Genomic DNA, 24,791 nt, shown 5'->3' on the forward strand with positions numbered 1-24,791 from the left:
ACTGTTTGTTTCCATTACACATAATTTTTTATTTTATTTTTTACGATAAAAATGGCTTGATAAAAATAAAAATCAAATTAGTGTAGACTCGTACTATCAAATTACTGTAGACTCGTACTACATGTCAACTGTAATTCTCAACAGGTATAAAAATCAACCCATAGTTATGAGCATTACATGCAAAATTTGATGTGGTGAGTAAATATCAAAGTACCACATTAACAGCACATTTTGATTATATAATAGAACGTCCAACCCATTTAGCTCATGAGTAGGCGCATACATGGATGCCCAACCGCTGAAATAGCTGTATTTCACATTTTAAGAAAATACCTTTGGTACTTTGTTCGAACGTGCATTGTTTTCGAAAGTAAATGATACAGTGGGTTGAGAGCCGGATTATGAATTCTTTGATTGGTCTTAAGTTTGATCTCTTCCGGGCAACATTAATTGTAGACATGAATGTTTCCACGACATTGCTTAAAGCGAAAATTTAGACGTAGTGGTAACTTGATGAATACGTTATATTCAAATGTCAAAGTGCATATCTTTTCCATTCAGATTAGTAGAGTTAATAGGGAACATGAAGTATTGGACATGTCGCTTGCGATGATGGAGTTTACGAGAACGATTCATTCCATCTTTCTAAAGAATGGTATGTAGTTTAGACGAGATATATCTTCTGTAAAAACTCTGCTTGTGAATATCTTTACAAAAAAATGGCATAAGACTGTAAAAACATGTTACAGTTATTCCTTTGGAACTGCACGTTGTGTGGGTTTGATAATTATCACCGATGATTCTATACGAACTAAAGGTTTAGGTTTATAAATCCTACTTGGTGTAACTTCTTTATTCTATACCTAAGTTAGATATCAATAGATTTTCTTCTACGTTTGCCAATAAAATTATAATATTATTTCCATACCGGTTATTACTTCTTGTTTTGTGACCAATGTTTTACATTGTAATTGTCTTAAAATGCCAAGGCTTTTGTCTAATATAATGTTTTATCGTCTGATATTGATTGCACAAGTTTGATCTAAATAGATATCTTTCAATGAGTTCATTTCGTAGTGTAGTTGCATACCTGTAAACAGAAGCGTGGGGAGCTCTATCAAGATACACCGTGTTTTGTTCAAAGTAATTGCTGATTGCTTTGATAAGAGACCAACGCAGCGTAATTAAAATACCATTGTAATTGTTTTTCGTCGGTGTTAGTGACTATGTTGATATAATCAATGTGTTATGACAACACACTTAAAACGTAAACTGAACCACGTATTGTGAACTAAATTTTCTGAAGTAACATTTGAATAACTCAAAGTGATCTCTACGATCGACCATTCCGCAGATTATGAGAACTTTAAGCACTATTTATATGTCAATACTAGATACATGTCCGTATAGATTTAAAAAAGTGCTACAGAAGAATGTGTGCTTCATGGTAGACTATTCTATCCACAGCCATCCCTGCTGAAAAAGAAATACAGAAATAATGAAAGTACATAAATATCATCAGGGGCTATGATGGTAATAATCAGTGTTTTATTGAACGCAAAATGCAAAGTGCCTAAACAATAATGGACAATATACTATGTTTCATGGATGATATAAACCACATTTCAGGGCAGAAGGGATATTATTGCTAATATATTTGAGGCTGAGGTCAGGCATGTTTGCAACCCCTCGTCAAAATAAGTTGACATCCCACAATAAAAATCTGCTGTAATGCAGACATCAATGACATTGTTTATTAAAACTAAGGGGAGAAAGGTGTCAAACACTTATTTGCTCATTATTTTATGGCAGTGTTGATATTTGAATTTCCTTGGGGTCTTTTGGGGACCTACAGTCGATGTAAAAATTGGAAAGTGGAATTCAAAGGTTACGACACGTGGCATAATGGTATATAAACAAACGAGTATTTATTCATAATTGCTATCTTGATTTATGGTTCTTTACGTCGCGCCGCAAATAAAAATGTGAACAAAAAGGGCTTTAACTTATAGTTGTATGATAAGTTTTATATCATACACATTTCACACTACCTTGAGGCACGTACACATAATTATATTTGTTACAATTTAAAAATGTTTTAACTTAAAAAAATGTCATCATCAGTGTAGACGCTCTGGTGTGCGCTTTTCTATATTCTGGTACCTTTGGCTGGAAATGTTCTGTTCTACAAATTAATTGTATACTATGATGTAAACTTCGTTATGATCTTGAACCATCCGTTGACTCTTGTGGAAGCGAGAATGCGAATAGTTTGATAGGAGATTTTTGCAGATGAAACCACAACATAAAGTTACACAACCTTTCAAACCTTTCATACTGAAGACATACTGTCCCTGCTGTTCACATGTTTCAAAATTTGGAACAATATACAGGATAGGTATATAGGCCGAAATTGCACAAATCAACAATAGGAGCAACATCGGTTGTTATATTGACGATAACATGAAGCACCAGCAATCAAAAGTAGTAAGGAAAACTAGAGCCGGAGTATGAAGTAAAACTAGATATTATGCAATCCATCTACTACTTCAGAATACCCGTATTGCAAAACTAATATGTACGTATAAAGGTTAGTTAAACAAAACAACCACCTGCATGACATTGGATTAATTTAACAATTAAAAATTAAGAAATCATATTGAATGCACAAACCTTAGCCTTGACATATTGCCAAAACTTCTAAAAGGTCTAATAGTATTATTTCAATAGATAGCATTCTTACCTAGTATAGAATTACCGTTATATCTCGGACAAAGTTATTAAGCCGATATTTAAGAAGGTACCCCACAAAGATTGTTTTAAATTGCTTGCATAGTTATCCCTGGACTGTTTGTTTTTGACAAAGAGATTTTCATCTACAAAGATAATAGAGTTGAATAAACCCGGTTTCAACCTCTAGAACCTTGAATTGACCGTACCAATGTGGTTTAAGTTGTAATTATATATTTGTTATAGACTTTTTTGGTGGATTTCTTGTGTTTATTTTACTGCATCGTACTGTTTAAAAATAGGTCACTAGTCACAAACAAAGGACCTCGATTTTAGTCCCTTACAGAAATGAAAAGGTAGCGGCTGACTAGCCGCTAGGTAGAGGCTACCTAGCCGCTACTTAAAAAGGTATCCGAAACGGGTATCCTGGAGGTAGCGAAAGTCAGCCAGTAGCGGCTAGGTTGCGGCTGAGTAGACAAAACCTATAGCCGCTAGCGGCTACCATAGCCGCAAGCGGCTACTGTAGCCAAAAGGTAGCCAGAAACAGAACACTGCGAAATATTTCCATTAATTTGACAAATTGTCAGCCGCTAGCGGCAACTGTAGCCAAAAATGTAGCCAAAAACAAAACTTTGGTACAATAACCTATATTAAATGAACAAATTGTCAGCCGCTAACGGAAACTGTAGCCCAAAGTAGCCGAAAATCAAACTTGTGTAAAATCACTTATATGAACAAAGTGTCAGACACTGGTGGCAATAATAGTTAAAAAGTAGCAGCACAGTGCGATTTCTATCTGCCATCCAAATGTGACCTTGACCTGGAAGATATGGGTCTGGGTGTTTCGCATGGCATGTGGTGGAATTTGTTCCAAAAAAATTCCAAATCCCTTGATGAATGAAAGAGTTGTGGACCGAACAAAACAAGAGCTGTCATAGGACAGCGCGCTCGACTATTCGAGTGCTTGATAGTACAACGTAAGCCATCATGGGGAAATTGTTCATATTCAATAAGGTCAATGTAATTTAGGCATATTCTAAGTGGGAGAGGATCATAATTGAAACATATTGATCGGTTATGTTTTAAAAAAGTTGTAAAGTATTAAAGGGGCCATAATTCTGTCAAAATGCCTGTAAGAGTTACATAACTTTGCCTGCATAGTCTCCTTATGATAGTTAGTAAGTGTTGCAAGTATGAAAGCAATAGCTTTGATACTTTAGGAATAAAGTGGACCTAAACACAAAACTTAACCAAATTTTCAATTTATTAAGTATAAAAAGGCAACATAATTCTTACAAAACGCTTGTTACAGTTGTCTGCTCTTGTTTATAGATTGGGGTCATGTCGGTAAAGACGTATGCAAAGTATAAAAGCAATATGACAAGGTAGTTAGAAAATATTTGAGGTGTACGCAAACTTTAACATAGATCTAACAATAATATGCATATTGTAAGTGGAAAAAGGGCCATAATTCTTACAAACGCTTGTTACAGTTGTCTGCTCTTGTTTATAGATTGGGGTCATATTGGTAAAAAAGTATGCAAAATATAAAGCAATATGTCAAGGGACATAGAAAAGATTTGAGGTGGTACGCAAATTTTAACATAGATTTATCAATAATATGCATATTCTAAGTGAAAAAAGGGCCATAATTCTTACAAAATGCTTGATACAGTTGTCTGCTCTTGTTTATAGATTGGGATCATGTTGGTAAAGAAGTATGCAAAATATAAATGCAATATGACAAGGTACATATTTGAGGTGGTACGAAAACTTTAACATAGATCTACCAAAAATATGCATATTGTAAGTGGAAAAAGGGCCATAATTCTTACAAAATGCTTGGTACAGTTGTCTGCTCTTGTCTATAGATTGGGATCATATTGGTAAAGTAGCATGCAAAATATAAAGCAATATGTCAAGGGACATAGAAAATATTTGAGGTGGTACGCAAACTTTAACATAGATTTATCAAAAATATGCATATTCTAAGTGAAAAAGGGTCATAATTCTTTCAAAATGCTTGATACAGTTGTCTGCTCTTGTTTATAGATTGGGGTCATATTGGTAAAGAAGTATGCAAAATATGAAAGCAATATGTCAAGGGACATATGTAGCCCCGTCAATATTTTACGTTTTTTAATAGTGAGGTGTAACCTTTCTCTTGTTCTTTATTTTACTTTTTTGGTGTCACATGACTTGATCAGGTGGTCAGTTACAAGAAAAGTTTGAATGTTTAAAGACGTTTTCAGTCACGGGTTCTTGAAACATTGAAGTTCTTTGTCTATTGATGTTTGTAGTGAACTGCATTCACATTGTTTTGTATTTCTGGAATGATTTCACGCGTTTCTAATTTAGATAACATGTTTTCGCGACTGCAGAATTAGCGGCTCAATGGTTCTTACTTCTTATCTTTATTTTTAAACCAGTTGAACTAAATGGCACTTACTAATATTTGTTTGTAATTAATTTACAGCAGCCGCACATGTAGATGTGTAAGTGAGAGGATTGAAGGAAGAGATGTTCGATTCCCTAAATCGGTAATGTATTATGTATTGTCAGTTCTGGCTACCATAAATTTAAATGTCGCTTTTTATGATTTTTGACTGGCGCTACTTTATAGTTATAGTTATGGACCAACCCCATTAGGAAAGTCAACCAGAAATTCCGGAAAATTTGACAGTTAACAAAGACCGGTCCATAACAGCTTTTAAATGCAGTTATTGGCCCAAATCAACCACTTGATCGGAAAGATTGACATTTTTCACAGTTAACTGATATATTCTGCTCATACATATCGAGAACAACAGCGATGTGACAGACTTTCTTGAAATGCGAATCACCCGAGATTTCACGGTCAAATGACATTATTTATATTTTTAGTAACATACCATGTGCTCAAGTGTTTTCAAATTCAGAATGACATTTCCTGGTATTTTAGATTATTCTGGCTTGTTTTGTAAATAAATTGTAGTGTAAATATAAACTTGACGTAAATAATATTTAAAACTACCTGATTCACACTGAAATCAGTCTTATAATCCACCAGACGTAAGTTGTTAATCACAAATTATATATTTCAGAAAAAGAAAGTCATGTTTACAATTTCAGCAAAAAAATGTAAAGGTATCGAAAGTATCCAAATGAAAACTCGTCACGTGACAAAGCAACAATGGTGTCAAAATTGTGAATTTCAGACTGATGAGTTATTTTTATCTATTGTAAGATGCATTCGAAACATTTGAACCTTTAAATATTCCCCGATGCAGTAATTTATATTCATTCACTAATATATGTAGAAATGTATCCAAGAAAATGAATTTTCTTTGATTCATAGCGTGACATCAATATGTAACGACTCTAGTTGACTTTCGATAAGGGGATGGCTTCAGCGTACAGGTATGTCAATACTATCTAAACTGTACGCTAAAGTTTCTTTAGCTGATGCATTGTAAGTGAACAATGTTCATGCGATGCCATTGTGTATGTCTTACCTTGTTTTATATGTTTGTATTACTTTTTGATGCTTTGTTAGGTAAATTATAAACGTTTGCCACTAGAATGTCAATTGAAACTATTGTGCATTTAGTATTGTAAATGTGATTAATATTGTAATGTAACGGGTTATAATGGGTATATTTCAGTAAAATGTATATGCAATGTATTTTATTATGAGTTTATTTAATGAAAGGATAATAGGTATATTTCAGTAATATGTAACGAACAGAAAAATATAAGAATCGTGACTCGCAAAATGCACATAAACAATTAGTAGGTACATTAAGCGGGAAGAAGCGACATTCCGATGCGTTTTCCAGGTGTGAATACAAATTGGAGGTGTCAAATTAAATGGAGACCCGCGAGTACAGAGGCGTAAAGTCCGGTGGGGCGATATGTCATCTGTCCATGAACGCCAAGATGCACACGTTTGACGCCCATTACTTGATGACAGGCTTGGGTCACGAATAAGGCGAGTACGTAACGAAATTGGTATAAATACCTCGGAAAAATATGCAGATAGGACCCATTCAGGCCATTCGGGGAGTCGGCGGTTAGAGATTTGTCACGTCTTCTTGACGTGGTGGCCATGTCGGCCACCGCGCTGTAAAATTGTATTTCATGAACATTAGCAAGCGTTGTGTAAGAAAAAATTCAACAGAAATAAATCTCGATGAAAACAGAAATGAACTTTGTTTGTTACTGTGTGTTTTCCACGAACGATACATAATTACGTAACAATATGTATTCTCTTTTTTCAGAATTTATGTGATTTAAATTATGTATAAGTATATTAATTTTGTTTATTTCAGATACCTTTAAAGGCTATCCATCACACAGATTGTTTTAGAGTTGATCATACTGATGTTACTCAACATTAAAGAACCCCCGTTAAAATCTGAACTGTCGTCGTTGTTTGGAAAAACACGTAGAGTTACAAATGGCGCCCAACAGGTTCGTTGACAAGTCGAGTCTGCAGAGATTCGGTGTAAAGGAGCGGGTTGTGTTCGTGAAACAGCTGTTGACATTGTTTTAGTGCTAGCAAACATTAGACCAGGATTCAACCACTAAAGACGTTTCATTCTGGATCACAGTTTTAATTTTTTCTGATTTGGACACATCAGAAATACATACTTTTAAGTGCTTTTAAATTAGTTTTAAACCATTCTAGTGGCAGAATAATCAATTGTGTATTGATCATGAAACTTCATAGGTACACTGATCATGACTGGCAGATGACTCCTATTGATTTTCAGGTCACTAGGTCAAAGGCCAAGGTCACAGTGACTCGAAATAGTAAAATGGTTTCCGTGTGATAACTCAAGAGTGCTTACGCCTAGGATCATGAAACTTCATAGGTGCATTGATCATGACTGGCAAATGACCCTTATTGATTTTCAGGTCACAAGGTCAAAGGTCAAGGTCACGGTGACTCTAAACAGTAAAAAGGTTTCCGGATGATATCTCAAGAATGCTAACGCCTAGGATCATGAAACTTCATAGGAACATTGATCATGACTGGCAGATGATCCCTATTGATTTTCAGGTCAAGGTCAAAGTGACTCGAAACAGTAAAATGGTTTCCTGATGATAACTCAAGAATAATTAGGCCTAGGATCATGAAGCTTCATAGGCACATTGATCATGACTGGCAGATGACCCCTATTGATTTTCATGTCACTAGGTAAAAGGTCAAGGTCACAGTTACTATAACTTATTCACACAATGGCTGCCACTACAACTGACAGCCCATATGGGGGCATGCATGTTTTACAAACAGCCCTTGTTTTGATGTTTGAATTAAAGCATTTGCTGGAACATTTATTTCTATTGATGAGGCTGTGTTATACCATTTTTGCCTTAAATTTGGAATTAAAAATGTGTTTAATTTGAAAAATCTGTTTATAATTTTGAATTACCCCAGTTGCTTTTATTGTTACCATGTACTCTAGGTAGTTCTATTTATAAACAAAAAATGTAGCCGCTACTAGGTAGCAGGAAGGTAGCCGCTACTAGGTAGCCGCTACGTAGCCAGAACAGGTAGCCGAAAGGTAGCCGCTACTAACTTAAGTAGCCGGAAAACTAATTTGCATACGAAATACTACCTATTTCAGCTAGGTAGCCGCTATAGGTAGCCAGAGGCCTTATATTTCTGTAAGGGGTAACGTTTTTTACCTGCTGCTGTTGAGTCATGTTTTTAAATTTATATTTGTTCACAGTACGGACACACAATTGATAGATGGCATTCCTGTAAGGCAAATATGCATAGATGAAAAAAGACAACTGATTTATACCACCACATTCAATAGAGACTATTATTGTTCTGTTGAGATAGAAATATAGCATTCAACTTTCGAAGCATTCCCAAACACCTTCAAATGGATTAAGCTTTTATATAAATAATAGTACACACTACTTAAATTATATCCCTGCAATCCAAGTTTTGGTAGGAGGAATTATTTGCGTTCACACGGCGGATAAAGACCGTGTAAACTACGTTTATTTGACGTTAATCGCGTTGCGTATGGGCTATCACGTGATCAAAGCTATCTTACGGGGTTCTAGCCACTATGCTATAATAACGCCTATCATCGCCTATCGTAGCTGAAAGATGACAATATCCATAGAGGATCACGGAGATAAATAAAATATTCTAAAACTGCATCAGTAATCACCCGATACACTTAACGAAATAATCGAGCATCTTACACTTAGACTATGAATACTATGGTTGTTGTAAATATATTGTCTACAGTAACCCAAAGATATTTCGAGTAAGATGAAAGGTACGATGGCTGATCACATCGTTGAGAATTTTTCGATCGTGGTACCTAAGAACTTGCGCGGATCAGATTTTTATAAATGGACGACGGAAAGAAAGGTTCAGTTTATATCATTTAAGTATTTCACCCTCTGATACACTGCATGGTTTTCCGTATCGTTGAGGAAAATAATACAACACGTTCTGCTGTATATACTAAATTAATAAAAAAAGTCTAAAGAAATAAAAAAGCTTAACCGGGCTGTAATTCTGACTTGATCATATATGCCCATATATGGTTTGCAACGATACAATAGCAATTTTATACTCATTTCGAATAACCATTTAATTATATTTAAAGCATGTTTTGTTTGTAGGACTTTTATAGTAATAAGCAGATAGTAGAACATCGTGGGGTCAGCGTAGTATGCAAAGTGTTTGCATGGTAAATTACAAGCGCATAGGGTTTTGTCGAGACAGCAAATTGTTTTTACTGTTTTAGTCCATCATGCCTTATCCTGACTTTAAACTAAACAGGTTTAATGTGTTTGTATTTAACAACGTTAAAAGAAAGCACTGAGTAACATTCATGATTAGTGCTCACCCGACAAAAACAAAGCAAAACATAACTTCAAGTTTTATCGCGATTATCCAACTGCGACATATAATCGCTTGATAGTTTTATAAATGGGTAGCCTTTTGTCGTTGGTTAATTGACAGGATGAGGCATGGGTTAGATAATTAATACACACTATTTTGGTTAAGTATATTGAGACTATATATCAGATCAACTTGTTACAATAGCTCAGTTAAGTCTAATTGAAGAGATTCCCACGCTAACGGGGAACCCTTTTGAAATATTCATGGGTTAGTTATATGATATGGTTACTTCAATACAGTTATTCAAAATGTCAACAAATAGCATTTTTTTCACACAGCTGTCCCACAGAGAGATAATTAGACACGACATGTAAGTACGCATACATCATGTTAATACGTTGTGTCAAGGTTTGCATCTTTTCATGAAACGAAACTAACACACAATTCAGCCCTTAAAAAGGCGATGAATTAAATTCTTGAAAAATCATGGAATAACTCTGTGAAGCCTATCTGAGAAGAATACTTGAAATGGAACCCCTAGTAAAGTAAACATATCAAATATCAGCGTATACACTATTTAGAATTTAATATATTTATATAATGAATAAATAGCGAATGCTAGCAGCTTTATTATCAATTATTACATGTCCAAACAAAACTTAGGAAGGAAATATTTACAAGCCAAGTTATGTTCAGTGTAGATAATATTGATATACATGAACGACACTTGGTCAAATTATAGCACTTGAACCATTCGATCCTATTTAATCTTCAATGTACAATGTTTACATGTGCGATGACGAATTATTTAGAGAAAAGAGCCATAGTCATAATTACGTGTGTTATTTCGTGGTTTATTTATGCAAAATTGTCAGTACGTTTATCTAAAAACAAGCTCGTCTACTTTTCGAAAACTGTTTCCAGCAAGGTAAAAAGGACACTGGGTCAAATAGTAGAAACAAGAATTAAATAACAACCAAGGTCACATTTTCGTCCAAATGTTTGGAATTCGAGAGATATTTTTTATAAAAACTAGGCGTTGTCAATGGCGATTTAATGCACCAGTATAATCGGAATATCAGGAGATTAACGATACATCTGTCATATGTTGCGCAGATAATAAAAGGTTTGCTACAAAGATCGCTACAATAATTGTATTTTATGAAATCTGTTCATTTATGTTTATTGTCGCTATACATAACTTCGTCACACGTCAACAAGTCTAAATGTCACAATGTGAAAAGCTTGTCATATTTGTATACACACAAATGAATATTTAACTTCCAAGTGAAACGGCAAAACGGTAACATCGTTGGTTGGTTTGTATTCTCCATCGCATCTTCCAGCTGAGAGAAATGAATACATATGGAGGAAATAAGTTCCCAATACAAAATCTGAAATTGCATATGGTTGTCATACCATAGGAATACCATTTCAGTTTTGTCGTTGTTACCAGCTTTTGACTAGAGATGATCGTTCGATCTAGGAACGATACTGCCAGATGTTTGTTTCATACGTCGTCACACCTTTGTTCTGTGAAGTTTTAAATAATATATTATAATATTTTGTCTTATGGTCTTCGCATACATCTAGACTCACTCAAAACACCATAACATCTTCTAAACGTACACTAAAAATCTTGAATTTAAAGAAAACTGATCGTATGATTTTTTTTTTAAATACATTAAACAATATCGCACTGGTAAGAAAACGAATGCGGTTTTGCTTATATATAATAAACATTATTACAGAAAACATCGTTTGTTTACTCTTAGAAGGTGAGTTACTCGAGTTCATGTTCACCGACAAACGGATTATCTACCTTTCATAGTGTTGAAACAAGACAGCGGGATTTATGTCCCATTCTACGCATGTTTGAAAAACAAGACTAAAATAACTCCCGAGGTAAAACTCCAGCGTTGTAGTTCCTTGGTGGCAAACAGTGAAATCGCAGAAAGTTGCCATTGTCGATACATGGAATAAACAAACTCCAAACACTTTGTCAGGAGAGAACTTATTTTCCGCTTATCTTTTTTTAAAGACTAACGGCAGGGCTCAACATTAACCTAAAAACAAACTTGCCCTGCCGGGCAAGTACTTAGAAAATCTACTTGCCCTGAACGTAAAGTCACTTGCCCAAACATAAAATATAACATTAACTGTGAACCTCAAATTTTTTAATAAAGATCAAAATGATACACCACAAAACCTTTTTTTATTTTTGCACATTTAACAAAATGATTACAGCATTTAAAGTCTAATTAAAGTCTAAATTTAATGCTCTTTGTTCTTTTTTGCACTTGCCTGAACGGACAACTTGATTATAAAATAACTTGCCCGGACCTAACTTTTACTTGCCAGAGGCAATAGGACAACTGTTAATGTTGAGCCCTGTAACGACCGATTTGCTATGCAAAACAAGACAATGCACAATATGACCAAAACATAAATTAATGATGAAACCTGTGGTCACATCCTTCGAATAGTCAATTCAAAGCTCTTGTTATCAACAGGAGGTTGAAACGGTTTTAAAAGATCTGACAAATCTCGCTCTTAGCCAAGAAACGATCACAAAACACATGTAAAAACGTATCAAAATAACAACATCGTAATCAAATGTGAGTGCCTTAAAGGAGAATGTATATACGATTGAAATAAAATTTGTTTTTTCTATGTTGGTCTATTCAACAGTCCAAATGTTTGTTTTATTTTCTAAGATAAGGTTAAATAAAGTCAATACAAGGATCAGGAGGCCGTTTTATCAACATATCTTAGCGTGATCTTACGTAAGATTCGTAGAATTTTGTCGTACGCTTATCGTAAGTACTGCGAACCGTTTTATCAAAGAAATCGCAGCTAAGATGTCGTAAGATTTGTGCTTAAAGCTACGACTGGGTAAACATGGCGGCCGCACGAGCTTGTGACGTTGGTAAACCTAGAGAGATGAGAATGTTTCGAGAAAATAAGGATTTAGCGATCTCCGTGATAGAAATATTGATACTATTAGACGTGTTTATGTTTGATAACGTTGAATATATTCGTTATGTCATTCTCTGCATTAAACGTCCAAGGGAAATGAAATTTGTGATGTTTGGATAATTAATTCGTTAAATAGGTAAGTATTTAGTCATCTTTGTTCAATTTAATCAAAACGAATGTTTTATGGTTTCTTTTGAAGTAAAACAGTTCATTTGTCATTAAACATTGAATGTTAACGGGTGATCTATAATTCGGATAATTCACATTTCGGACCCTGCTATACAAGTTAGTTGTCGACGCAATATACTGTCTGAAATACCTTTTGCGCATAAAGTTTTGAAGTTTTTTTTCTATCTAATGAATAATAAATAATGCACTGTATAATGTCTGCAATATCTGCCCCAACGATTATAAGTCATAAACTGTGCAATCCCAACATTATCAATGTTCTGTCAAAATTAGATTTATGAATTGTTCAGTAATATATACAGCAGCTGATCAACATAAATCTCACACTGCACGGTGAGATGCAAGGTAGCAAAGTTATATTCTGAGCGAGTTACACTCTTGTCCAATGGCAAAGTTATTTTAATGACCCTGTATCACACTGTACAATGTCACTTGTCAGTCAGAAGTGGCTTAACTAATAGTGTTAAATCATAAAACATGTGAATTAAATAGATGCCCCAATCATTCAACAAAGTTAGTGAAACACATTTCACATATTTAAGTATAGTTTATTTGCAGGTTCATTGACATTGTGTCAAAATGGCTTGGGTCAACACAAATGACGCCTCTGTCTTTGTCCGTGGTTTGAAGGTATGACAATAAATAATGTGCTTTTATGGATATACCATTAGAGGGACTATGGCTAGTATTGGCTAGGAAAAAGTAGAATACTACTGTTATGATTATGCAAATATTTTAGTTTTTACATCAATCATTTTAATGCATTGCACATTACTAAAATATAATGTGTTTAATGTGCATACATCATTTTACGTTTAATTTCTTTCAACAACATAAAAGATTCAATTATATTTCTGTATGTGTGTACACACTGTATCAACACATAAAATATGCATATCAATGTTAAATTAATAATTTAAATGAATTTAAGATTGCGTTAAGCTTGCGAGCATCCTATAGCTACCTTCATAAACCGTTTAACCAATGATTGTTCCAAGTTAAACTTAGCTTATTATAAATTTGTTATTAGACTTTCCTGGAAGAAAACCACAAGGGACACCTACTGGGGGACTCCGGCTATCAACAATAGGTACAACAATGCCCAGTCAAGTTTATTGTGGTTGAGAGGGCTTTTGGACTGCCAAAGAGTAGATTTAGGTATGTTAACTTACTACATGTATGTTTATTTAGTTCAAAACAGTTAAACACATTCAGTTAATCAACATAAGACACCATTTAATAGGCACAAAATCAATCTCCCCACAAAATATTGGATAAAAAGTGTGAAGCTTTATGCCTTTAATACTCTTTAGAGCATAATTGTAATCGTCACATCTGCATCATAACAATTTAGTAAACGTACACCGTGGGAAGCCTCAAGCATTGCACCTGTTCGTTCTTTGTGTCTGTCTGTTCATCTGTATATGGATTTTGCATAACAGCAACTGCTGAATGACCTTAATGTGTTGACGAATTGTAGCTGTACAAAAATGTGTAATTAAATTTGTTTTGTTATTTGTTTTCGAGTTTTTGAGCATATATACACAAGTTGTTTGTACTGAAGAAATTTGTCTTTTAATGACTGATGGACTTGTTTGTGTTCTTCAACGTGACATGGGGGCATCAGTGAAGGAGACACATGTACCATAGTTAAAAACCATTTGATACAGGTTTTAAAGTTGCTTTCATATGCACGTGCATGTGTTGATAAAAATGGATGCCAAGGTTATTGCAAATTTTGTTTTATGAATTTATTTCTTTACCATTTTTAGTCTTAAATTTAATTAATATCTGAAGATGTTCATCAGTTAAATAAAATGCATAATAATCATTAGTATTGATAATAAATTGGATATTGTAATTAAATCACTAGTTAATATTGATTGTTATTCTCTATCGTCTATCGACAGGTGTCTACCTAAAACTGGCGGTTGTTTACTCATGAGACTCGATGAGTGCTGTCAAGCAGTGGCTGCATGAATGCGCCTGCACAACTTATGCATAGATTAGCAGGTGCCGCTGCCTGAACAACTTACTGAGGCACAGGAAGTGGATGACATTGTGCACAGTTAACAACAGGACCAAAATGCAGCTTATATGGACAACACATCATTAACTTATTTATGTAGTTGCTGTTTTATGCTCACATGTTCACGAAGTGCTAAAGGTGAGTCATTGTGGTCTGTCTATGTTCGGCGACATGTGTTCAGTTATATATATTCAATATTTGACTCTTTGTTGATGAAAGATGGTCATTATGTTTCTGCTAATGATACATAATAACTTAATAAGTTAATGATTTCTTGTCTATGAGCTGCTGCATTTCGGTCAAGTGTGGTCAACATCTTTGTAAAAGTGTGGGTATTGACAATTTCTAACGTTCTTTTCTGGATTTTTTTCATTAAGGACACACTTTTTACAATATTCAGTTATGCAATGCGTACGATGATTACATGTTTCCTTTATATTATAACAAAGTGAAAATAATTCTACTCCTTTATTTATTTATCTTTGTAACCTAACAATACAGGGTTTTCTCCAACAAATCTACAGCAAGGGAACAATGCAGTGGAACACTATCTGAAAATGAAATACATTTTATGTGAATACAATTTGTATTTGTAAGACAAGTGATGAAATAAAAGGTTAACATTGTAACAAAGAGATGTGGTTTCTGTTTGTTCTTTAAAGAGCATGTACTGTGTATACTGCACATCAGACGAGGTTCTCTTGGAACTAATAATTTCATATTAAAAATTCTTGAGAATGAATTGTATCATTTATGTTAAGATGGATTGTTGATACATTATTACACATTCATGATCGTACACTTCATAAGTTAATCTTTAATTTTCATGGAACTCACATCTTTGAGTTTTTATTTTTATTAAATTCATATCGTTATTTTACACCAAAGAATCAAAATGTTTTATGCATTTATTTTATGTATTTATTTTCTAAATTCTAGTTGCAAGTACTGTTATAACGAAATCATATTTTCCCGCGTCTGGAACTGTCAGCTTTTAAAATGACAAATCGTTATTGTGTGTTTACATCTAATGTTTTTGGCAGAAGAGTATTGGAGTATCAATCAATACATTATTTCTATGCCCCACATTTGAAGACAACAATTTATTTTTTATGTTTGCCTTTTCAAGTAACATTCTCATCTTACACAATTCCGCTTCTTTTGCTACATATTTGTTTTCGTACTTCTTCTTCTACTTCGTACTTCCTACAGTCAATAGCTGACTATTACAGGAAGGCCTATATAGGCATATATGGACACTGTCGAGTCCGTTTCCTGGGAAAAACTAGTACTTGGTGTCTATGGAGGAGATAATGAGATGTTCCCTGAGTAGGGAGCGAACCCACGAACACCCGATTGCTAGGCGGACACCTCATCCACTACACCACTGCGATAGTATATACGGATGCCTACTGTATATTTATTTTGGCATAGACTTTACTTTATTACCAAGTGTACATAGCTTTTAAATTAATTTTCAATTGTAAACACAAAGAGTGAACAGCATTTGATTGTGTAGACCCAAGATAGACAAAGTTATCAAGAAATGGACGGACGTTAAGGTATATTAACTAATGAAATCTCATGACCCTTACTTACTGACTTACTCTTACCACAAAATGATTATAAAAAATTCACAATGTCAGTCACTTGTAAGATTTTAAAAATGAAAGTTAAACTGGGAGCAAAAGGTTAATTTTGTACTTCGAATTATACATAAAAACATTTATAATGAATTTGCACGGAATAATCATTAGGAATAATCATTGTTGTTTATTGTGTGTTTGCTGTTTTCTATTGACACATTCCAGTCCAGTTCATGTATGTAAATATTTTTTAACATATTCTGACATATATTTACCATAATTATATCTTATATTTAGGTATTTGGTATCCATTCATCACTTTTTTCGTTCAACTGTGGAATGTTTGAATTTGAACACTATGTACTTTCTTTTCAGACGCACAACAACAACCATGTGTGAATGATGAGATCTCGTCCATCACATCAGTTGAACAAAGTTGGTAAGATAATTAAGCAAGTACACAGTATAAAATTAGCACATTTATTCGTGTAGGTGTGTCAATGTTACAAAACACATAAAATAAATAAGGTTTAACAAAGTTATCATAATCACAAATTAATTTTGTGACATAAAGATCGTTATTTCTAAAGTTACTTGGTTACAGATACATTTCACATTGTAATAAATGCATAACATCAAAATATCTTTGTCATTGAATGTACATGTTTGTATGTATGACACCTCATAAAGATCGATTTCCATATTTATTAATGCATATTTATCGTTAGATACAAGTAATTTCGCAAATACCAAAACAAAAACATTGCGTTTACTTACATATGAGTCCCGCTCTGTGAAAAGGGGGTTTGACGCATGTGCATAAAGTATCATACCAGATTAGCATGTGCAGTCCGCACAGGCTAATCAGAGACAATTTTCTGCCTAAACTGGATTTTTGCTAATAAGAGTCTTTCTTAAAACGAAACATATAATAAAAGCGGAAAGTGTTGTCCCTGATTGGCCTGTGCGGACTGCACAGGCAAATCTGGGACAACACTTCACGCACATGCATTAAACCCCATTTTCTCAGAGCGCGACTCATATCTTAAGTTATTATTGTGATTTATTTAATACATGTTATTTAAACAAAAGGTTATTAATTATTAATAATCACATATCACAATACCAATTGTAAAAATCAACTGAATATAATTTTTCTTTATAGTAAATACAAAAAAAATATTGTTTTTTAGCTCACCTGTCACGAAGTGACATGGTGAGCTTATGTGACCGTGTGATGTCCGGCGTCCGTATGTGGGTGCGTGCGTGTGCGTGTGTCCGTCAACAATTTGTTTGTGTAGACAGTAGAGGTCACAGTTTTCATCCAATCTTTATGAAATTTGGTCAGAATGTTTATCTTGATGAAATCTGGGTTGGCATTGGTTAGTCAGGTGAGCGATTCAAGGCCACCATGGCCCTCTTGTTTTACATGGACTTGCAGAAAATAAATTAGCGAGTATACATAAGCTAAAATAACATATTTGATTACTTATGTTATTTTACGAGTCATATTAATTCATATATAATCATTATAGGAAATTCGCGAAACAGCGCATGTGAGGCCCAGTCAGATGAGCCAGTAAGAAAAAAAGATGTGAGTTCCATGAAAATTAAAGATTAACTTATGAAGTGTACGATCATGAATGTGTAATAATGTATCAACAATCCATCTTAACATAAATGATACAATTCAATCTCAAGAATATTTTATATGAAACTATTAGTTCCAGCAGAACCTCGTCTGATGTGCAGTATACACAGTACATGCTCTTTAAAGAACAAACAGAAACCACATCTTTTTATGTTACAATGTTAACCTTTTATTTCATCACTTGCCTTACAAATACAAATTGTATTCACATAAAATGTATTTCATTTTCAGATAGTGTTCCACTGCATTGTTCCCTAGCTGTAGAGTTGTTGGAGAAAACCCTGTATCGGACTGTGCACAACGTCATCCACTTCCTGTGGCTTAGTAAGTTGTTCAGGCAGTGGCACCTGCTTATCTATGCAGAAGTTGTGCAGGCCCATTTATGCAGCCACTGCTTGACAGCACTCATCGAGTCTCGTGAATAAACAACCTCCAGTTTTATGTAGACACCTGTCGATAGAGAATAACAATTAATATTAACTAGTGATTTAATTACAATATCCAATTTATTATCAATACTTATGATTATTATGCATTTTATTTAATTGATGAACATCTTCAGATATTAATTAAATTTAAGACTAAAATGGGTAAAGAAATAAATTTATAAAACAAAATTTGCAATAATCTACAGCATCCATTTTTATCAACACATGCACGTGCATATGAAAGCAACTTTAAAATCTGTATCTGTATGTTTTTTAACTACATGTGTCTCCTTCACTAGCCATAGTCCCTCTAATGGTATATCCATAGAAGCACATTATTTATTGTCATACCTTCAAACCACGGACAAAGACAGAGGCGTCATGTGTGTTGACCCAAGCCATTTTGACACAATCTCAATGAACCTGCAAATAAACTATACTTTACTATGTGAAATGTGTTTCACTTATTTTGTTGAATGATTGGGGCATCTATTTAATTCACATGTTTTATGATTTAACACTATTAGTTAAGCCACTTCTGACTGACAAGTGACATTGTACAGTGTGATACAGGGTCATTAAAATAACTTTGCCATTGGGCAAGAGCGTAACTCGATCAGAAAATACATTTGCTACCTTGCATCTCACCGTGCAGTGTGAGATTTATGTTGATCAGCTGCTGTATATATTACTGAACAATTCATAAATCTAATTTTGACAGAACATTGATAATGTTGGGATTGCACAGTTTATGACTTATAATCGTTGGGGCAGATATTGCAGACATTATACAGTGCATTATTTATTATTCATTAGATAGAAAAAAAACTTCAAAACTTTATGCGCAAAAGGTATATCAGAAAGTATATTGCGTCAACAACTACAGGGCTCAACATTAACAGTTGTCCTATTGCCCCTGGCAAGTAAAAGTTGGGTCCGGGCAAGTTATTTTATTATCTAGTTGTCCGCCCAGGCAAGTGCAAAAAAGAACAAAGAGCATTAAATTTAGACTTTAATTGCTGTAATCATTTTGTTAAATGTGCAAAAATAAAAAAGGTTTTGTGGTGTATCAATTTGATCTTTATTAAAAAATGAGGTTTACAGTTAATGTGATATTTCATGTTTGGGCAAGTGGCTTTACGTTCAGGGCAAGTAGATCTTCTAAAAACTTGCCCGGAAGGGCAAGTTGGTTTTTAGGTTAATGTTGAGACTTGCAACTAACTTGTATAGCAGCGTCCGAAATGTGAAATATCCGAATTCTAGTTCACCCGTTAACATTCAATATTTAATGACAAATGAAGTGTTTTACTTCAAAAGAAACCACAAAACATTTGTTTTGATAAAAATTGAACAAAGATGACCAAATACTTACCTATTTAACGATTTAGTTATCCAAACATCACAAATTTCATTTCCCTTGGACGCTTAATGCAGAGAATGACATAACGAATATATTTAACGTTATCAAACATAAACACGTCCAATAGTATCAATATTTCTATCACGGAGATCGCTAAATCCTTTCTTTCTCGAAACATTCTCATCTCTCTAGGTTTACCAACGTCACAAGCTCGTGCGGCCGCCATGTTTACCCAGTCGTAGCTTTAAGCACAAATCTTACGACATCTTAGCTGCGATTTCTTTGATAAAACGGTTCGCAGTACTTACGATAAGCGTACGACAAAATTCTACGAATCTTACGTAAGATCACGCTAAGATATGTTGATAAAACGGCCTCCAGATACATGTTTTTCTGTTGACAATAGAGCCTCGCGTCGTGAAGTAAATATTCCCGATTTGCGCAACGCATCTTAGGAATAACATGTGAATAAATGTGTAAAATAAATATATGTAATGTTTGTATAAAGATTGTTTTGACAATAGAAAATAAATAGCATTTCAAATTTAAAAGCAGTGAATTGAAACCGACTGTTAATTTAAGTTAACGATACTATATGCGCGTTTGTTTTAAGTAACACACAACATTATGAATCTCCTATATTATGTCATGTTAAGTATTCGAGTGTTGCAGTGATTATCATTGTACTGTTTAAACGTTTGGAGATATGTTTAAAGGTTTGAACGTGCAAAAGAATATATTCTTGAATAAGTATATGAATACATATTTTACTGAAATGAACATATCAAGAATTGAAGACATTTGTATATTAAAAAACACCAACAAAATACAATCGGTATAAAATATTACAAGATAATTGATGGAAAACATAAATAGTATATGTTTTGACAAAACAGAAAATAATGCTTAATTTATGCAGTAACTATTGTTGTTTTGAATGATTTTCTACTAATGAATGTTTGTTAAAACATATGAACATGCATTTACAAACATCACACAAACACACTCTTGATTCTCATATGACATTAAACAAAATCAGACCACTCCGAATACTCTGTGCTGATTAAATTATACGAGCAAATGGAACAATAATCTATTACGATGGCTTCTTAAAAGGAAAACGCAAGGGTATTCGACAACAGATTCAGACAACGCAATAAATGTACACAATGTGATTGTGAAATGTGTATTAGAGTTAACCAAACAATGTTTCATCTGATGATGTACGATCGTACTAACAGGCTTTACACGGAAACGAAACAATGCAGAACTCATTCAATTAGTCTCATTCTCCTTACCCATATTTTAACAAAACATCTTCTTTCATGAAAAAGGAAATAACAGGCGAAATATGTTTAGTAAAGAGTTGTTCATTAGTGTATTAAAATAATACGAATGATTCAAACGACATGCCAAGAACATTTATCCAGGTATGTACGACATTAAATAAATAAGAAACGTTTTAAAAAAAAAAGGCAAACCTCCATGAAATAAATATCGATAAGTAATGTTGCCCTTAATAGTTCATGATGACCAAATGATAAGTAACGTGACTCGCGGATCCCTACATTTTCGGAATCCACTCAGATAACGTCTCAGATGTTGTATTATTAGAACACACTAAGATAACTTATCAGAGGTTAATTAAAATTTTCATAATCTAAGATATTAACATCTGCACAGGTAATTAACGACCAAATATTGCGCCATGGTTTCTCCAGAAACCTGATCTTTTCACGGTTTGGTAAATTGACAAAATTGAAAAAAGTTGTTTCAGATTCGCAAATTTTCGTTTAAGTTATGATATTTGTGAGGAAACAGTATTACTGAACATTTACCATATTCCAATATAGCCATTATATGTATCTTTTGACGATTTGAAAACCTAAAAATTATAAAGCGTTGCAACGCGAAACGATTGAATAATTTGGAGAGTTCTGTTGTTGTCGTTTAAATTAACGAAACTAAGAAGATTGCTTATATAAGGTATACAATACTTAAGCTGTGTATACCCGGCAGAATAGCCGAGAGGGCTAATGGGTTTTTACTTCAGACTAATTCAAGGATTCCGGGGGTCACTGGTTCGAGCCCTGATAAAGGCTTCTTTTTTTTCCTTTTTTAAATTTTATTCTTGATTTTTTACTGGAGCTTTTAAGATCCAATGTTTACATTTATCAATATAAAGCATTTAATGACAAACTTCAAAATATGCCAAAAATCTGTGAAAAGGCCCCTTTAAATCTTCACGGAAACACACATTAAAAAAATGTTTTTGGAAAAAGAAAACCAACAATACATGCACATATTTGTTTGAGAAAATAATCAATACTTATCCGTTGTAATGAAAATATACTAGTAGTATTCTTGCAACTCAGATGAAACTTAAGATACATGGATCTTTTGTACTGTTACTTCTGTTATCAAGTATTTGAATATATAGAAATATGTTAAACTTTTTAGATTTGACAGCATCTACTGGGAAAGTAAACGAAGGGGAAGTTTATAAGTAATCGTTAATAATTCTCAACCATAAGTCTTTTAGAAATTTAGATGCTTATTACATTTTGGAACACAATAGTAACTTATAATTTTTCATATCGAAAGAAAGCCTTCCGCGAGATCAACTGACATTTGTCGGCAAGATCCCAGTTAATGAGCTTAAATATTGCTATTTACTAGGCTAAATTCAATATTCTTTCATTAAGTGAATGATAACAGTATTTTGTTTCCAGCACGCAATAAGAAATAGTTTTCATTTTTATATTCAGTTTTAATGTTCTGTTGTTGTTTTTTGAAAATGTATTAATAACATTTGTAACAATTTTGTAAATGTGTATCCTTAAATTTTTGCAACAGTTATTATTTTACACTGAGTGTTAATTCCTTAAAATCACACAATTTGCGATTTTCAGTTGGACATCGACTTACTCTGTTTCATATGTGTCTCAAATCTGGGTCAAAAGTAACCTTAGCTTGGTGCATCGATTAATCCCCACTCGTTTAAAACATACCCACTTGATAAAAATGAGTTACAGAGTGAAACATATGTATGTTAAACCGTTTTATCTAAAGGCTTCTTAAGAAACTAATAATGAAAACAGTTATCTTTCTAGTCATTATTTTATGGCGTGTATGTTGTATCTGATTGGAAATGTTAAAATACATTGTAGAATGAGCAGTGATAGACTTGTATGAAGTTAAACTACAGAACTTATACGTCATAAACCTTATTATATGCAGATTGAAGAAAACTCATATTTTTAGGTTCACCGATCGACGCTTTGATTGCCCTATATACCGTTATTCTGAAATAGGACAACATGATTTGTTTCGCATTATCCTAGCATTCGCCAATTCAAATTTAACGCAGATATAGGGTTGAACTGGGCCACAAACTCGGATGTGACGAAAAAAAACACAAATTTATTTCTGATAGATATTTTTTACTGTGTGGCCATACAGCATGCAAAAGTCAAAGGTGTGTATGATAATGACGCTAACACTAGGATTATGGCATATGCAAGACAAAGGCAGATATATAATCTCATCCAATAAAATTGAATATTTCGTACAATATTGACAAAACTTCAAACGCTCGAAATTAATTAATTTTTGCATCCGAAGCTTACACAATAGACAAGAAAAATTGTTAATACAACAAGTGCAACAAAAAATTTATAACAAGTGATAAAAGCTGAATTATCGATAAGCATTTTTTAAACTTTATACTAGAAAATACATAGATGCGTAATTATAGCCTTTCCAGGTTCATCTTGTCAATTTCTTTTAAACAAACGAAGTCTTGAGAACCTTTATATCAATTACAGTATATACATACATTTACTGTGCTTTATTGATAAAACGAGTATGTGAATAGGATATGGTGACGAGATGATTGTGATATTGTAGAACGGACTTTTCAAGCGAAAAATTAGTTCATCGTTGTTTATGAGACACAGAACATATTGATTCAGAAGCGGAAATCTTGAAAACACAGTGCAATTACGATTATAGCTATGTATACTTAATGTACTTGTATTTTCATATAGAAAAAGAGACAGTATTCACATCAAAAGAATACCATGTTAATATAAATGCCATAATATTTCTTTTTCTTCCAGAATACCCCGATACAGATCATGATGATTTTGCACTTTGTTTTAGACAAATATAAACACATTTCTTACCTTTTCTGGAGATAGAAACAATAACAGCGGCGTAGAAAATATACAGACAAAGCTGCTACAATCACAAGTTTCTTTACCTGAAATCAATATTGCGGATATTTATATTATATTTTGAGATTGTTTTGAAGTTATGTTTTTTTTTCATGAGTACAATTGAAAGATGTGACAAGGAATGAAGCGATGTAATTGGTGATAAAGTTTTTTTTGTAGTTGGTGGGGATATATAGTTGTAAATCGATTTGTGAATAAAGGAACAAGAGGGCCTGAAAGGCCCAAAGTCGCTCACCTGAGATTCAAAGGAACTGACCTGTTCTGTGCAGCCCATGATGTCATTAGAACACAATATTCTTACCAACTTTCAAGACTTGTGAACACCCTGGCAGCCATGTTTTTGAACAGACTAGAACCAAGGTCTTACTATAGCCATATAAGGAAAAATGCCCCGCCCCCAGGCGGCCATATTTTTCAACCAACCGGCATTATTTTTTAACTTATCCGAGATATTATTGGGATGAATCTTCTTTCCAAGTTTAATGAAGATCGGACAATAAATGTGGCCTCTAGAGTGATTAACAAGATTTCACTACAGCCATATATAGCCATATAAGGAAAAATGCCCCGCCCATTGGCAGCCATGTTTTTCAAGCAAACGTTACCATTTTCAAGCTCATCCAAGATATCATTGAGACCAATCGTCTGACCAAGTTTCATGAATATTGGACAATAAATGCCCCGCCCCTTGGCGGCCATGTTTTTAACGCAACCGAAACCATTTTTGAACTTATCCAAGATA

At 33.7% G+C, this 24,791-nt stretch overlaps 3 long non-coding RNA genes across 3 annotated transcripts in view; 1 reads left to right on the forward strand and 2 right to left on the reverse strand.

Moving 5' to 3' along the window:
* Window positions 1-365: 365 nt before the first annotated feature.
* LOC127873526 (uncharacterized) overlaps window positions 366-24,791 on the reverse strand; it is a 28,119-nt gene continuing 3,693 nt past the window's right edge. The window contains exons 2-3 of the long non-coding RNA XR_008046218.1: window positions 6,731-6,832; window positions 366-1,476 (exon numbers count right to left, since the gene is read on the reverse strand). This is a non-coding gene — a long non-coding RNA (uncharacterized LOC127873526). The remainder of the gene's footprint in view (window positions 1,477-6,730; window positions 6,833-24,791) is intronic.
* On the forward strand, window positions 16,677-18,905 carry LOC127871002 (uncharacterized). Its single transcript, XR_008045038.1, has 3 exons — window positions 16,677-16,811; window positions 17,908-17,966; window positions 18,255-18,905. It is a non-coding gene; the product is annotated as an uncharacterized LOC127871002 (long non-coding RNA).
* Window positions 18,328-19,898, reverse strand: LOC127873527 (uncharacterized). Its single transcript, XR_008046219.1, has 3 exons — window positions 19,824-19,898; window positions 18,803-18,874; window positions 18,328-18,473 (listed from the first exon to the last, which is right to left on the reverse strand). It is a non-coding gene; the product is annotated as an uncharacterized LOC127873527 (long non-coding RNA).

Source organism: Dreissena polymorpha, chromosome 3 (assembly GCF_020536995.1).
Source record: "Dreissena polymorpha isolate Duluth1 chromosome 3, UMN_Dpol_1.0, whole genome shotgun sequence".
In the NCBI taxonomy this organism is placed as follows: domain Eukaryota; kingdom Metazoa; phylum Mollusca; class Bivalvia; order Myida; family Dreissenidae; genus Dreissena; species Dreissena polymorpha.